The sequence below is a fragment of the Passer domesticus genome, chromosome 1 (genome assembly GCF_036417665.1).
Source record: "Passer domesticus isolate bPasDom1 chromosome 1, bPasDom1.hap1, whole genome shotgun sequence".
Classification (NCBI taxonomy): Eukaryota; Metazoa; Chordata; class Aves; order Passeriformes; family Passeridae; genus Passer; species Passer domesticus.
The window spans coordinates 157,691,295-157,708,533 of NC_087474.1; the positions used below are offsets into that span (position 1 = coordinate 157,691,295).

A 17,239-nucleotide genomic window follows, 5' to 3' on the forward strand; every position below is an offset into this window, starting at 1 on the left:
GGCTTCCTTGGTGACCTTGAGCAAGTCAGACTTGTTTCCTTCAAAAAAGGAAACTGCAAATACTTCTTCAGTTTTTCTTAAATTGGTTTGATCTGTGCTCTAGGGTGTAAAATATATTTTTAAAAATGTGTTTCTTTCATAAAAAGAAAATGTTTTAAAAGGGGAAGGTTTAACTTAAATTTTATTTATGAAAACAAAACCCTTTAAATATCAACTGGTAAGTGCATTGCCGAGGAGAGTTTTAATAAACAGAATGTGTGGACTCTGTATTCTTTACACTTTAAACAGATGAGGCTAATACAGATTATCAATCCAAGTGTCAAGAGATCCAGCCTGCTGATTTAATACCAGTATTATATTCATTCTTCTCAAGGACATACCTTCCTGGTTTTGTATTAGACTACAAAATGAAGGTGAAAACTAAGTACTTCAAAACATGAGAATTTTTTAAATTCAATTTTAGAAGCTAACATTTTACACCCTGAATATGTATTTTTTTCACTTAAATCAAGTGCTTCCTTGATGCTTTTTAGAAAATACTTAATATCTATTTGTTGTTACAATAAGTACACAGTGGACATATGCTCATTCTCTTCTTTCAAATAACATGATAATCTTTTTCTGCACCAAAAAAAAATTTAATAAGAAGGCCAAGAGCATAACATTTATGTTCTGGAGATGTTCAGAAACCCCAAAATTCCAGGTTGTGGGTTGTGGGGAGGAAGGCAGGCAGGGATGAACAGCAGAGCAGACAAGGCACAAAGTAAAAAAACAAACTTGAGAAGTTAAATACATCTCCAGTATATAGGGTATACTGAGTATTTACAACATTTTATAAATACTGCTCATCAATACTGCTCATCTGAGTAGCATTTATGTAAAGTAATCTGTTTTAAGCAATGCCAATCAGATTATACCATTTAGTGAGGTAAGAAACAGCTGTCAGAAATTAGGGCTGTGGAACAGGAGCGTTGGTTTTTGTTGTGCAAGATGCATTTGCTGACACACACTGATAGTATGTGTGTAGTAGTCTCTGTGTAAGCAATGATGATAACAGCTAAAAAACAAAAACCTAAAAAAGTATTTTTTACAGAAAGAAGAAGCTTTTACTAAGAATATGCAGAAACACTGGCCATTTTCCTCAGCACACATTCTAACCAGAAAAAAAGCTCAGACTACCCCAATAGGCCAAGGCCAGCTAAGAAATGCCATTCTGCCCCAAGGAAATTCAAGTTAAGACTTTTCTGCTATGACTATGATTTTGGTTGCTCAATTTCGGCCTGTTTTTAAAGACTACTGATTATCAGCATCAGCTTTTGGAAAGCAAGAGGGGAGGGGAAAGGTCAGAAGCATTTCTTAAATTTTATTGTGTTATTTAGTTTTTTAAATTTTCCTTTTGGTGCTGAGCCTCCTATTGATGTCACCTTCAAAAATCAAAAATCTCTGGGGAACAAAGGGTTAAACAACAGGGTTTTGTTTTTTTACAATTGTGAGATATATAAAAGGTTGTCTAATTTTTTCCACTCAAGCTTATCCAAACAAAAACAAAGATCAGACCCATCATACAAACTGGCAAACCTTGGCTTTGTCCATGTTCATGTCCAGAGCCAGAGCTCCTGGGGGTGTCCCAGAGATCTCATCAACACAGAACTGACCCCAGCTTTTCCCTCAGTAAATGGCATTATTAGGAACTCTCTGCTATTCAACTGATTTTTTTTTTCACATCAGTTAATATCTCTGTTCATCAAATTTTGATCAATCTGGCTGGCAAGCTGGAGCATTGTTAGGAAGGGGACCAGGACAGAACCAAACAGGGAATACTTGTCCAAGTTCCACTGCACTGAGAAATCAAACTGAACTCAGGATTTGGAAACTGTGAAAAAAACAGACAGATTGGTACCAGGGTAGTGTTGGAGAGCAGAACAGAAATTTGCTCTTCAGTTCCTCTCCAGCAACACCTCAGCCACCAGATGAACAGAAATCTCCTCTGAAGGAGAAAAGAGCAGCCCATTCACCTGTTAGAACAAAAATGAAGAGCTACAGCCCAGAGCACAGCCATGACATCAGCATTAGGGATGGAGGCACCCCTGCTTTGGAGACAGGAGAGAGTGGGGATTGTTCAGCCTGGAGAAGCCTCCAGGGAGACCTCAGAGCCCCTTCCACTGCCTGGAGAGGGACTTTTGACAAGGACACATGATGATAGGAAAGGGAGGAATGGCTTTGAACTGAAAGAATATGTAAATTAAGTATTAGGAAGATATTCTTCACTATGAGGATGGTGGGACACATCCAGAGAAATCATGGATGCCCCATGCCTGTAAGTGCTCAAGGCCAGGTTGGAGGGAGCTTTGAGCAAAAAGTGACTGTGTCCATAACAGGGGGGTGGGAAGTAGATGATCTTGAAGGTCCCTTCCAACTTAAACTGTTCTGTGATGATGGTGGTGCTGCTTATTATTATTTTGGATTCAACAGTTCATATCTTAGCCACTTCATGGGCTACTGTTTATCACTCTAGTAATTACTAGAAGCTGAAGAAGAAAGGCAATGTTTTGAAGGAGATCTGCATATTCCTGTAGGAGATGGAAGAAGAGTTCATTGCATTCATCTAGTTGATAAAGAAAGTTTTCAAATGAAGTTTGCCCTCAGAACAAGTGCAGGATATTTTTGGTAAAGCCACAAATGCTTTCTACTGTGACAGTTGCAGCCCATAAAGCTGAGTGTGCCTGATGAATGTTTTAAAAATTAAAAAACGTTTATTGATCAAGTAACAATCTTCTGCATCTGAATTAATTTGCTTTTCCATGGTGTTATCCAGAATTCCCCAAATGTGCTGTCCAGACACTTTAACTGTACAGTAATCTTCATTCATCTTCATTCCCTCAAGTTAATTCTTTGTGTGAGTTTTTTTCCTAAATATTCTAATTATTCTTTGGTTGTATGCATTATTTAAAAGTGGAAAATATTATCCTACCCTAAGTTTCCTCTTAGCCAAAGTCAAACAAACATCATCTTTGTTCACAGGAACTACTGAAAAATGGTGCACTGTAATTATAACAAATCCAAAATGACAACTCCTGATCTCTGCCTTACTCTAAACTCAGGTTTGCTAAGGCTGTTTTGGAAATCTGTCTTGGATTACCTGGTCTCTAAATCTATCATCCTTGCCTCCAGGCAGCTCCTTTCCACTCCTCCCACACCTTCCCTAGCTCAGTTTCCTCCTGAACACCCTTTGCCAAAGGGCACAGAGAACAGGGTGATGGGCTCCAGGACCTCCAAGGGTCTCTGCAGAATGAGAAGTTCTGTTGTCATTATCCTGCCACCAGAGATGGTCCTTCTTATTTAACACTGAGCATTCTCACAGGCAGAACGGAAAGAAAAATGATATTTTACTTTAAGTGTCAAAATCCAAGCCCAACTTTTCAACAGAAATGATTCAGCACAACAAAGAAGCAGCATCCCCTCTGTGAATTCATTTTAGATTTTGCAATATGAGCAAACTCTAATTCCATGTTCCAGACTACATTAGGCCATTTTTCTCCTGAAGAAAGACTTACATAAACTCATTCTAGAATATAAATTCCTGAGAATCTCTGCTTAGGACATTCTTCTGGCAAAAAGTCAGTCCAATACTGAATTTATTGTTATATTTCTCCCTTTGGTCAGCTTAATAGTAGAATAATCCTGGGTATTCCCAAGAAGTGCAGAGTTTTAAAACAACACTTTGTGACTTTCTGAACCACGGTCACCTGTTTAGCTTTATGATCATTTGAGCCTCATTTTAAAATAGTAGTTGACAGATTCACTGGTTTTTTTTTCAAATCCTAACCTACTGGCAGTAGTGAGATGGGGAGCAAGACCGATCAGTGTGTTGGGAGAGAGCAGGAGGAATTCAGTGTTAATGAGGTTTCCCACACCTCCCCTTCCCAAGGGATCCTGTGATGCTGTGCAGCAGAGCAGGCAGCAGGGCAGCCTCCCAGCCTATGCTGTTAAGACAACAAGGCGTTAAAAGGGACACTAAGTTAACTTTATTTTTATTATTCCATAAATAAAGACTAGCCATTTTTTAAACCCATATGGGTTGTATTAGTCTTCAGGCATGAAAGTTGTAGCAGATTTCCTTGTGGGTGGACTAAGCTTGCTCATCTTCTCCCACTTCCTTCCATTTACTTTTTGAAGGCTTTACTTGTAGAGAAGGATAAAGTCAATGCCATGAAAGCTGAAAAAAGTTGAAAATTATTCCTTACTTTGGACACTGATTCAAAATCTCTGCTGCTTCTCGTTCTAGGCTATTTACAAAAAAATCCACCCAACAAAACCATTTCTATCCTCAGGACATCTTTGAGAAGTTCATTCACTATTCCACTGCTTAAAGCTAAACTCTGCTTCATGGACACCTGGAGAGAAGAGGTGAAAAAAAAGAGAAGTGAATCCTAGGCATACAACTTCTTATTTTACTGCAAAATAAAATCTGATAGTTTTGGACTGTGACAGATTCACTGCGCTCATCAGTTTGCATTGAATATCTTCAGCCTCCAACGTGGGGTGACTGAGAAGGAGTGAGACAAAGCAATCCAAATGGTCACCAGAACCTTCCGTGACCTTATAAAACTTCCCTTTTTTATGGCAAAACCCTTTATAAGGTGAACATAGCAGAAGGTATCTGAAGGGGAAGGACCCCAGTCCTTTGATGGTGCTTAAAGAAATTGCATTCTTTGAGGATTACTTTTGTTCAGTGGAGGGGATCCATGAGTGGATCAGTTGACCTTACAGATTCTTAAAATCCACCTTTATCAATTCAAGGGAAACCTAGAAATAATTAGCCACATCTTCTGAGAGGGATATAAGAAAATGAAGTTGCTTCTGGGTCAGCAAATCTCTTCAATGGCTTGTTGTATCTGCTGCTTTCTCTCTCATCTAAGAAGCAATTTAATAATAAAGTAAGAAAGCTGTGCAGCCATGTGGGGCCAAGTTATTTAACAGAAATGGTGTCATCTGGATGTGTCTTCCTTGTCCTGCTTCTCGTCCAGACGCCAAATATAAAGCTAAAACAACAGCTCATTAAGACACTTTAATTGCAAACATCTTTTTAGGAAAAAGTTGAACCTGACTCCCAGTGTTACATAAACCACAGATATCACATCAGCAACTCCTCAGACTCCCAAGCTATTAAATGCAATTACAAACTGAATAAAACAGCAATCCATGACCTCACAATAATACAGTATTTTTCCATTTATGTATGAAAACAAACTGGTGGAACAGTTCATATTGTATTTCATAGCATAAATCCCTTATACATAAACAAACTCTTATAGGCTAAAAAAAAAGAGCTATTTAAGTTTAAAATTCCAGAGTTACAGAATAAATCAACAAGCCAATGCTGATGCCCTTCTAGTCTAAGAAAGCAGAAAATTAAAAATTAATTTTTAATTCTTGCAGAACATCTTTTTAAAGTTTTATAACACAAACATAAATGCTGCTATATTACCAAGCAAATTCAGTGCCTGAGCTATCAAGCAAAGAAAAGCATATTTAAAAAAATAAGAAAATATTGTTAAATAGGCACAAATTCCCCTTCCTCTCTGTAATTAGCAAAATTTGGATTGAAAAATTCCAAAAAATAATTTGATGCTTTGTTTAGGAGAACCTCTAGTAGAAGCCAGGTGTAGCTAAGCCTCTAAGCCACAGAAAATTCAATTCCTATTCACTTTAATCAACCCCTCCCTATTTTGTACCAAGAAGGGATCTTCACTTTTCAGGAACTTTCTGTTACATTGCTGCTTCATGAGACCAGCAATAAACTTCCAATGACTGCTCCTCAGGCAGTCATTTTATGCTGCTACAGGGAATCAAAGGTCATCCTCAGCTAACACAAAATCTTTTATTCAATGTAAAATCCACCACCTTAAATAGCCTCATTTGCTCCTCCAATTACACAAGACTACACAGTTCTGCTGAACAAGTTTTGTTTACCTAAGAAAATGCCTGCAGAGTGGTGTCAAAGAGCTCAGAAACACAAGAACTTATTGCTTCATTTTAAGCAAGGCTTCCAGGAGCTCACCACCAAATGCAGCTCGAGTCAGTGGAGGTAACCAGCTGTTAGAGGATGGAGCAGCACTCAGTGTGTCAAAGGCAGCACATCCCCTCTCTGCATCCTTTCACAGCAGTAAATGGATGAGCAGACCAATGCAACCTCTGCTCTGTAGCGTCAAACTCAGCTGAGCTTTAAGTGTAGTAAGCTTTACCCAGTGACTTGACAACTTCAGCATGAAAGGGTTTGATGAAACTGGAAACAGATGTGTAAGAATGCTGATATAAAAATGAAAATAGGCAAGACCAAGATGTACAAAACCAACTGATACAGCTGCGAAAGATGTTTGGGCACAGCCCTTCTTCAGATCTGAAAAAGCAATGTTAAATAAGCATCCTATGTCTTCAGATGGTAAACAAAAGATCAAAAAGCCAAAAAAACTCCTTTCTGATGGCAGCCTGAATGACCTACTTTACCAAACATCACAGGGCCAGCACTGTCAGCATGTAACAGCATCTGACAGGGCCAAGAGCTCATCTCTTGCACAGTTCTGAGCTGCAGAGCACAGCTTCCAAAAAACCTCTGGTACTGCTCTCCACAATCCCATTTGATGCATTTCAAGACTCGGTACTCAAGCATTTAAGTGAACATGAGTCCAGAACAAAGAAGTATCAGTGACTGCATAAACAGAGGAAGAATATAAACCTTGTCCTGCCACACAGGCATGAAGAAGAAACGTCATAAACTTAAACTGGGAGTAGGAAAGTTCAGGGATCCTGAAATATATTCATAGTAAGAACTTTTTAACTGCAGAAAATGTGAAACTGTCATCTTAATAGGTTAAATATGCTCAAGGAATGACTTAAGTCACGTCTGCCTTGGGGTAGGACAGAATTCCTTCACCCCTCAAATTGTGAGGTCATTAGACAAAGCCTGATCACTGTCCTTAAAATTTCCATTTAATACTCTATTTTTAGAAGTTCTATATAAAAATCTCAGTAATTATGTTACTGATGTTTCCAGAAGCTCAGTGGTAGTGACTACCTCTAACACCTCACTGGATCATTCAGCTCCCTCACCCTTCTTTATTGCAAAGCCTCAAGTTTCAATAATACCTTTTACTTCACCTCTTGGAGGGCATGTAGATGACCAGGGAACAGTCAGCAGGAATTTCAGTGCTGATCAATAATTTTTTACTGGGACTAAAAGCCTTAGTAGCAGTCTAACCTTTCCTTAGTACCATAAAATACCCTGAGTTGGAAGGGACCCACAAGGATCATGGAGTCCAACTCTTGGCCCAGTACAGGACAACCCAGACTTAAATATTTCAATAGTTGTTAATTAAAAATGGAATTTAAACATACGTGCCTGAGAGAGTTGTCCAAACACTCCTGGACTGTCAGGAGTGGTGCTGTGACCATTCCCCTGGGGAATCTGTTCTAGTGCCCAAACACCCTCTGGCTGAAGAACCTTTTCCTAATATCCAACCTACACCTCCCCTGACACAGCTTCAGGCCATTCCCTCGGGTCCTGTCACTGGTCACCACAGAGATCTGTAGTGGAGATCAGAGATACTAGTTCAGCTGCTCTTCAAATCCATGAAATTGGCTTCACTGAGACATCTAAAGACAATGTGAATCACAACATAAAGTCTATTAATCCTGGAAACACAGTTCCAGTATTTCTCTGTATTAAACCTTTCACAAAAAGATTTATCACAGATAATTCTTCCCGATTGTCATGGGGAAAAAAAAAATCAAACCATTGAAACCATTCCAGTAAGTCATCTGAATGGACAATAACTAGAAACTTTAAAGATCTTCTTAAAGGAATAATTAGTGCACAAAGATATAATCTGAAAAACATCTTTGTTCCAGTGTTAAATAATGTAAGAATTTCTTAAAAAGTTTCTCATCCATCTCAAGGGTAATTCCAGCCCACTAATGGAAGCACAGGCATTTAATGGCCCTCTTCTGTTATCCTGACCCTTCCTCAGAGTAAAGTCCTGAGGAAAAATGAACTTACTACAAGAACAGACTTTGTTGTTGTTAAGTTTGACCCTTCCATATGAAAACCTGAAGAACATCAGTTTTATACCTGACAGAATTTTTGCAGGTTTTCATATTCAAATTAGTGGTATCATAAGGTGATGGGATATTTTCTTAAATATGTTCCTATTTTAAATAATACATTTAATATTTTCCTCTGAAAATAAAAAAAAGGAAGGGGAGAAACCATAGTTATCAATTTTTGTTCTTACTTCCTTTTCCCAGTCTTTGCTGTGCAAACAAAGCACAATTAAGTTACAAGGTAAAGGCACAAGGAAAGTGCTCAAACTATACATTAAGGATGTAAAAATAAACTAAAAGAAAGCTCATAGAATCCTTTATTTATGGCCATTTTAGGCGTAACTTAGAACAAAATAGTTGATTAAAGTTCACCATACAATGTTTTTCCTCTTGGTTCACTGTAGTCAGTGATGTTCCTCTTCAAACAAGCTCGTGTGTATTTTGGGAGAAGATCCCAAGCCACTCCCAGCCCAGGTCTTGCAGAACAAAACACACACTAATAACTAACATTTTGTATAAGCCAACTACACAAGATCCAGCTTGATATTGAGATTCTTTCTTTCACTCACAGTTATCCCCACCCTTCCTTGGCTGCACAGCTGTTGCTGTGAAGACCCTGGGTAGTGACACACCCCAACACTACAGCAAGGGGTTACAGATATTCACAGAAGCTGCACTTTCTGTGGAACAGTTGTACAAAAACAATGAATGCATCATGAGCATCAGCAGAACAGACTAAAGAACACATATTTAAGAACCATGATTATTGGACTCTTCAGTTTGCCAGATTTCATCTTCTCTTTAAGTAATTCTGCACCAGAACAAGACACTTTCAGTGACAGGCACTGAAGGTTTTGTGCTGTAAAGGAGCAGCAGAAGCTCATTCCCAATATCCTGATGCCCTGATTATAGCACACTGCTCCATGTGCAAGGCTGTTCTTGGTTTGTTTTTTCTCCTGTAAAAGAAGATAGATGAACTCTCCAATCACTCTTAGCAGATACACATTCTCTACCTTGCCTATACAAAAACTTTTACAAACCAAAAAAAACCTGCTGTGACAAAAGTAAAAAACAATCCTGAAACTCCTAACCACTTATCAAAAACCCTTTAAAAACCCTTTTAAAATGTGCAACCACCCAATTCAGACAACATTTCAATTCAGATCTCCAAGTACATCCTTAGAATAACCCTTGCCAGCTGTTTCTGCACAACCACCACCAGCCAGTTTGCCAGCAAGAACATCCATGTGGCTGTACAGAGTGCAAACAACTTTCCTCACTTAGGGAATGCCTCAGGCACAGCTGAGTGTGAACTGCCAGCTCCTGCATATCCACCTGTACTTAATGGCACAGAACCCACAAGGAACCATTTCTGCTCTCTATTCCTTTGAGACCAAAACAGGTAAACATCTTCTCAGAGTACACAAGCATCCTGTTCCAAGCAAAACATTACTACAAGTTATTTATTTTTTGACAGCATGCAGTACAGAGCTCTAAGTTCCGCTGCAATTCCTCTGATATTGTACCAACAAAAATCTGTAGTTCAGATTCAATAGTTTCTGTCCAAGGTGTCCTTTCCCCCCCACAACAAAAAAAAAACCCTAAGAATTTTTAAGGTTTTCTTCTTTTACAGTTTGTTTAAAAGCTCCGTAACTTGCCTTGCTTTTATAATTTTAAGAAGAATAACAACTATTAGTATGTTTAAAATACAGCACTGAATGATCCCCACTCCTTGTACCCTTAACTACACAAGACAAATTAGCCACCTCTCACATGGAAGACTGACAAATCTCTCCCTGCTAAACCTGGCTGGGGACTGTCACCAGGTGCCCACATGACACTGAGGCTTAAATTTCTTGTCCATCCTCAGCAAGAAAATAAGTATAATCTTATTATTTCTGAAATAAACTTTCCAAAGTAGGAACAAAATCACATACACTATCTAAAAGAATGAAGAGTATTTGCAGCTGACTTCATTCAAAGCTCAACTGCGTAACTGTAATTCAGGATATTTCAGGTTATCCAGGGTGAAGCAGCCACACATTTCTCTGCCACTTGCAAAAAACAATTTTCATGAGGAAAAGTATCCTTCTCCCTCCAAACAGCATAATTCCTAAAGGTGTCATTTGAAATATCAATTTCTAAGGAAGCAGATAAAAATTTCCAATTTGTTCTAAATGAAAAATTAATTGAAACAAATCAAAATATCTTAGATACTATGCATTCAAGTGGTACATTTGCATATGATGCACCCTTGATTGCCGGAGTGCTTCCACTTGGAGATGACTGCCCAGGAATAAATCAAGAACAACCCCCACAGCAGTGTGGATGTCTCCAAAACCATGGGAGCCAGAACTACAGGAGATGATAGGGGAATGTGCTGAACTGCTGATTTTTTTTGTTTATTTTAAAGTGTCAGACTTTATTGATGCAGCTTGTTAGGATTCATAGGAACATGGGACAGAGGACTTGAAGGACCTTTCATGTCATGAAATCTTACTCCCTGCCTCCTTATGGAATCATGTCATAGTCCCATTAAGTGCCCAATATATCAAATTTCACTTTCTTTGAGTATAAAATCAGTCTAGAGCAGATACCAGGGGTGCCATATCATTCCCAATAAACCTGGTTTATGTCCTGATTTTTTTTTTAATACATACTCCCAATTCGCCAATAATGAAACTTCTATTCTTCTACCCCCTCTCCTCCTTTTTCCTCTATCCCTATACACAATCCCAGAAAAGCAATGTTCTGCAGCCAGGGCAAGTTTTCTTAACTATAAATCATTTCACATACTGCCCTGGCAAATGGGGGAGGATCCTGACAGCTGGAAGAAAGCAAATGGAACTTGAAGAGGGGAGGGTCTGGATGACTGAGGCTGGTCAGCCTTACCTCCATTATGACAAAGTGATGGAAGTGACAACACGGGGAGCCATTTCTAAACAAATGAGGACAATAAAATAGTCAGCAATGATTTATGAAAGGGAAAACATGCCTGATCAATGAACTTCTTTGATTAAAATACAAGCTTGGCAGACAAAGAGTTGTCATTTCTCTTAACTTCAGCAAGACTTTCAACACTGTCTGCCATGACAGCACCATAACACACAAACTGATGAAGTTATGGACTGAATAAATGGACAGAGAGATGGCCTGGAAACTGTCTGGCCTGTCAGGCTCAAATTTCTAAAGAAAAACCAATACAATTTAGCTAACTTACAGTTTCTTGAGATGTTTAATATATCTCATCGTCTCAGTATCACTACACAGGTCAGCCTCACTAATAAGAATGTTTTTCTTCCCAAATCTCGCTGTTGTTCTTGCCCTGTGTGAGCAATTAGCTATAAAATATAGATGGGAATGCAGGGAAGAGGGCAGTGTCAAAAGCACAGCCAAAATAAGCCAAGAAAGTTTCACTGGAAAGGTTGGCAAATACACAGATTTCATGTCAAGCTGACACCTCCCCAAGCCTTCAACACAAAAATATGAGACACTCAACAGTGAAAGTTTACAAAGGATAAATACATTGCTTTTCCTAATATCAGAGGTATATAACAATGGGAAAATGCATTTTCTAAGGTATAGATGATTAACCTTTTAAAACTACTCAACAAAATTCTAAAATATGAAGATTTAATGCACAAATAACAAGAGAAAGTTCTTCCAAGTGACATTTAAGCTTTGTCAGCAATAACCTCATCCAGTAGTAACAGCAGTTTTGTGATAAGGAATTTGGAAATCCAGCAATAACACCTGCCTTGCTGGCAGTGAAAAGAATTCAAGCTACAGCCCACACCTGCATCAAAAGAAAAGTGCTCTCACATTTTCAGAGCTGCACAGGGCATGCAGGCAGTTATTCCAACTTGACAACACTAATATTTCATAAACTGTTTTCAGTTCCATACTCATCACACAAATAAAATCAATACAACCCAAGCCATTATAAATATATGAAAACTAAGTTTACTGTTGCTTAAAAATCAGAATTTTTAGTAACATTTGCAAACATTCCTAGAAAAAAAAATCCTGATTTTCCAAGGGATTACTGAAAGTACAGCTCTTAGAGATGTACAGATTTCCTTGTGCAATCCCTTCAGCACCATGCTAGGGATTCTAAAATGTTCAGTCTTTATGCAGCTTGTATTTAATTCTTACTTAAAACTGAAGTGACAAATCAAAAAGCCACTATTTTGTACTTTTTTTACTTCTGCCTACACAGTTGGTTACGTTTTCCCCCCCTTTAAGCAGGGATATTAACAACAGTTCTCTGCTCATGCTACTGAGTTTATTCTCAGCTGCATGAATAATCGTTGCATAATTTATTACCCTCTGTAATACATGTGAACATTTATTTTAAGAATTCTGCATAACCTCAATTCTGTCAATTCTTGCCTACTGCAACTCTGGCAATACCTCAACCAATTTTTAATTTTCTGTCTTTTCACATTGTAGGAAGAACCCAACCCTTTGGGGCTTTGGAAATTCTGGTTGCTGTATTTAAGTTCATCACACAGGCAGGTGTAGGTTTAGGATAAGGAAGATCTTTTGCACAGCACAACATTAAACACCCCATCTCCTGCCCAGTGGGTAAGAGGAAGGGGAAGCAGGAGGTTGTTCCAAGGCTGTGGAAAGTGCCAGGAGATGAATCTGATTTTCTTAAGTGGATCATGAGCAGGCCCTGTGTAAGCAGCAAGAGCAAACACACCAAGAGACTGAATGAGGACATGCCTTTAATTCAGAAATATCTTAGGTTGAGCTGAAATTGTGTAACTTTTTCTTTTTTTTTTTTTTTTGTCCTAAATGAGGACTTGGAAGTAAAAATAGTTACAAAACCATTTAATATTTCAAGATAACAATGACAGTGTGCAAACGGTGCTTACCTAAATTGTACATTATACAGCAAAAAGTGAACACAAACCCATCAGATCTAAAGTATGCTGCATATCTAAAATAAGACCTAGGCAAAAGATGTATTTCCTATTAATTTTTCGATACTTTATATTAGAAGTCAGCAAGATTTTATTTGACTCACTAGAAGATATTATCTGGAGGAGTCATCGAGAACCAACAACTGTACCTGAGATTCAATTTGGCATAATGTTTTATTGAATTTTAAACCAAAAAATCCAGTATATACTTGTTTCTTATATTTGTTTTTATTTTCTTCTTGTTCTTTGGTACAGTTTCTTGCTTCCTTACTATTTCTTCATTCTGGTAATGAAGACATATTTGCACTGCAGGATCAAGAACAAAGGACCAGCTCTTAGGAAAAGTCACCTACATCACACAGACACTAGAGCTTTTTTAAATTCAGAGTGAGACAAAATCCAGGAGGAATTGTTTTTAATCCCAACAGTGTCAACAGAGAAAGTTTAACTGCATTTACCAGAAGAAACAGTCTCTCATGCCCTCAGGCATGCTGTGAACACACTTGTGTTGCAAGAGAACTTCATTTATAGACAGAAGAACTGTGTTCTCTACCCACCTTCAAAATTATAATATTTTAGCAAATTGTTCTCCAAACCCCTCCTAGCTGACATTCCAAAAATTCTCTATGCTCATCTCCATAGCCTCAATTACAAGGCAGTAAAAACCCAAGTTACCCATGAGCTTCAAAGCAGTGGTACAGATTAATTCAGGATAACTCTCCTGAGTAATTATCAAACTAACGACCTCATCAACGAATGCATTCTCCAGCACAGAAACAATCCTTCCTTACAAGGTTTTGCTATGAAATAAGTGTTCTGGATGACCTTGTTATATCACTGCCTAAATCAAATTTATGTATAATCCAACCTCAAACAAGACACTACAATAAAGACACCACCTGAAGTAGTGTCCTTACTGCAAAATCTTCAAACACTGCAGAAGCCCCCCCCATACCATATTATGATGAAAATTTAGAGCACTAAAACCAGGTGGCAAAAGTGAGAACATTTCTAGTGACATCTATTGTTCACCGCCGAAAGTGGCACTCAGGAGAAAAAAGTTCTTTAAATAAGAAAATACCATTATTTATTGTAAAGATGAGTTTTGATGATTAAAACTTCCCATCTGAATGCAGAACCTCATCTTTATTCAATTATATTATATCTCTTATCCAGGCTGCTTTTGCAATTTATCAAATTTCTTTTGAATTTTAATCACACCATCCAGTGTACTTGTAACTTTTTGTGTTGGTGCTACTGGCAGATAAAGACAAATCAAGTCCATTTTCATGATCATTAATAAAAATACTGAAATGCCACAAGACAATACAGACATCTGTGAGACTCCAGCCTTCCCTTCTAACAATATTTTAACTATATTTTCAAAACAAATTTCCTTAGTTCTTTTACCAGGAGGGACAGTGACATCTCTGCTACAGGTAAGCCATGGTGTGTAGTTTTTCTGTCCTCTCTAAAGTCCTCTTGCCATGCCATGGGGAAAGCTCATCCTTTGAAAATCCTGGGAAAACTTCTGCCCTCTATCAGTACTTGCAAGATAGAGTCTTGGAGTACAATTAGGACACTCCCACACACAGGCTCAAATTGAAAAGAATAATCTCGTTGTAACTCAGATTCCCACCAGCCAAACTCTTCAAATCCCAAATATTAACTCAGAAAAAGTTTCATCACACATCCTTGTTCTTGAAGCTGCAGAAAAAAAACCTAACAATAATCCTTATCTTGCTGTCAGCCTGACCTAAACACCAGGTATTTATTTTTCCAATATTTTCCATAAGTGCCTGCTTCACAACCACTCTCAGCATTCAAAACTATTTTAAAGACATCATTCTTAAAATAAGACTTCCACATTTAAACTTGCCTTCACTGCTTCAAGAAAACATGATTATTTTTTTGCAGAAGAGCTGCTCTGAATTTCTTGTGGAAATGACTACAACGTATCAGCTATCAAGCTTTTAACTGAAATTGCCATTCGATTCCAACAGGAAAGAGCAGCTACCTTCACAGCAGGTGTTAATACCAGCAAGAACAAATGAAAGAATGAATACATAACCAAAATTATGATGGCAGAGGGCAAGGATAAAAGGCCGCAGGCCTAACAGCAAAAATCCAATCCTTTGATCAATCAGGAGTAAAAATGCACTTCAGCCAGGATTCCAGAATTCACATTACAAACAAGGAATACCTGCCATGGATCAGGAGAGATCCTCACTGTGAGCTCTGCATCACAACTCCAGCCCCCAGCACAAATGAATGCATGAATTTTAAAACTTCTTAAAGGTCAAATGTAACAAATGTAACAAACAATACACAAAAAATGCTATTTAAAAAAATCAGATCAGCATGGTTGGGTTTTTTTGGAGGGGTCCATGTTTTGGGGAGGTTTTGTTGTCTGTTTTTAGGTTTAGGGTTTTTATTTTTAATTTTTAAACACCACTGATAGAAGAGTCCAATAGAGCAGCTCAGCCACAAGTCACCTGTGACTCCAGCCAAGTGAACACTGTGTCACCTTCCCCACCATGACCTGGGGAGATTCCTTCCACCCATAAACCCCCCAAAGCCCAGTTCTTTGCACTCTGCTGTTGCCCCGTTCTTTTGAGTTCTTCTAAACCTTCTGATGTTTACATTCTTGTAATGAACTTTCTCACAGACTTTATGTAAATAATTAATTGTTTTACATTCTTTTCTAGAAAAGGAAAAATTTGATGAACTATTAGTTTGCTCAGTGTCATTGGAGAGGCAGCACTTTCACCCTCCAATCCACTGTCACTTTTTAAAAATCTATAAATGTTGGAGTCAGAATTAAACTTCCTTCTTTTTCACCTTAGAAAATCTTTCTATTTTGTGTCCTAGAGTGACACTCTGCCTCTCTGAACCACCACTAAAACCATTTGTGGCTGCTCCTAATCTGCTCCCCTGCCAGCTGTATCCCACGTTCTGCTGAGTTGCTTTAAGCATTAACTATCTCACACACATATTTAACCACTGCCTATAAATACACCTCAGTCACCTCCTCCCCTTGTCAAAATATACCATTTAAATGGAAAAAAAATCGGTATCTCAACAGGTTTTGTTTTGACCTCAGATCCCCACGTGACTAAGTACCATGACAGTGCCAGTAAGAACCAATATTCTGATTATATAAAAGCATGACTGTATTGTAAGCAAGCCCTTAAAAGCTGTCTGCTGTCACATCGAGACATAACTGAAAAAAAAGAGAACTTACCTGCTGGCAAGGGAAGTCTTGAAATATCTGTAACAATAAAGGAATACATTTAGAAACAGAAGAAAAAATAGCTCTGCAACTGAAGTGACCTCATAATTTTCTGCAAGGCCATACTTGTTTAATAAAGCACATTATCTGAAGCAATTTGCTGGCTGCAATGAATGCCACATGCAAATCAAAAGCATTTTCCTTGTCTCATCCTGTTCATTAACAGGATTATGCTCTGCTCACCTGACTGAAGGACAAAGATTATACTGAAGGCAATGAGTGTAATTACTGCAGCAGAATACAGGTCACTACCCACAAATGAAGTGTTACATACAAAATTCACCAGCATCACCTACAGAACTTCAGAGCTCAGTGTCAGGGATAGTCTTTGTAAATGAAGAGGACTCTATAGAATGTTTTCTTTATTCTTAAATCTTTAGAGACAAAGTAGCCAAGCTTGCAAGTGGATAGGCACAGAACACAAGATATAATATTAACAGAAAGGACACTGATTTTTGTCACCAAGACACATTAGACACAGTTGCTGAACATTTTTATAGCAACTGCTATGGCTGTCTTGAGCTGCAAACAACGATCACTGTCTCAGAATCTAAACAGAACATATAAAAATCATGCACTAAAAAATCAGACATTAAACTGTAGGTCATTATATTGTTCCTGCCTGCTTTTCTATTGTCATCTCAGTACACATCATCATGGCTGGGACCTGAGGAGCCCATCAGAGTCCAGAACAGAAACTAGAACCCACAAAGAACTAAAAAGAAATAATTACTCAAGTCTTTAAGGACAAGGACTGGGGACACACATCACAGGGTTAATGAAAACTGAAATAATTACAAGTGGGATGGTGGGGTGAGAAAGGGGAACCAGTAAAATAAATGAGAGAAAAACTGAACTGAACCTAAAGACAAGATCTGTGGAGTTATTTGGTTAAAGAAAGCAGCAAAGTTGAATAATA

The 17,239-nt window shown here is 38.1% G+C and overlaps 1 protein-coding gene across 3 annotated transcripts in view; it reads right to left on the bottom strand.

Annotated features, from left to right (window-relative positions):
* Positions 1–17,239, bottom strand: part of PTK2 (protein tyrosine kinase 2) — a 187,792-nt gene that overhangs the window by 131,369 nt on the left and 39,184 nt on the right. For 2 of the 3 annotated variants that reach the window (XM_064398550.1, XM_064398557.1), the window contains one exon: positions 16,273–16,299. The exons of the other annotated variant lie outside the window; for it this stretch is intronic. The gene's annotated coding sequence lies outside the window, so the exon portion shown is untranslated. The remainder of the gene's footprint in view (positions 1–16,272; positions 16,300–17,239) is intronic. 3 annotated transcript variants of the gene reach the window in all.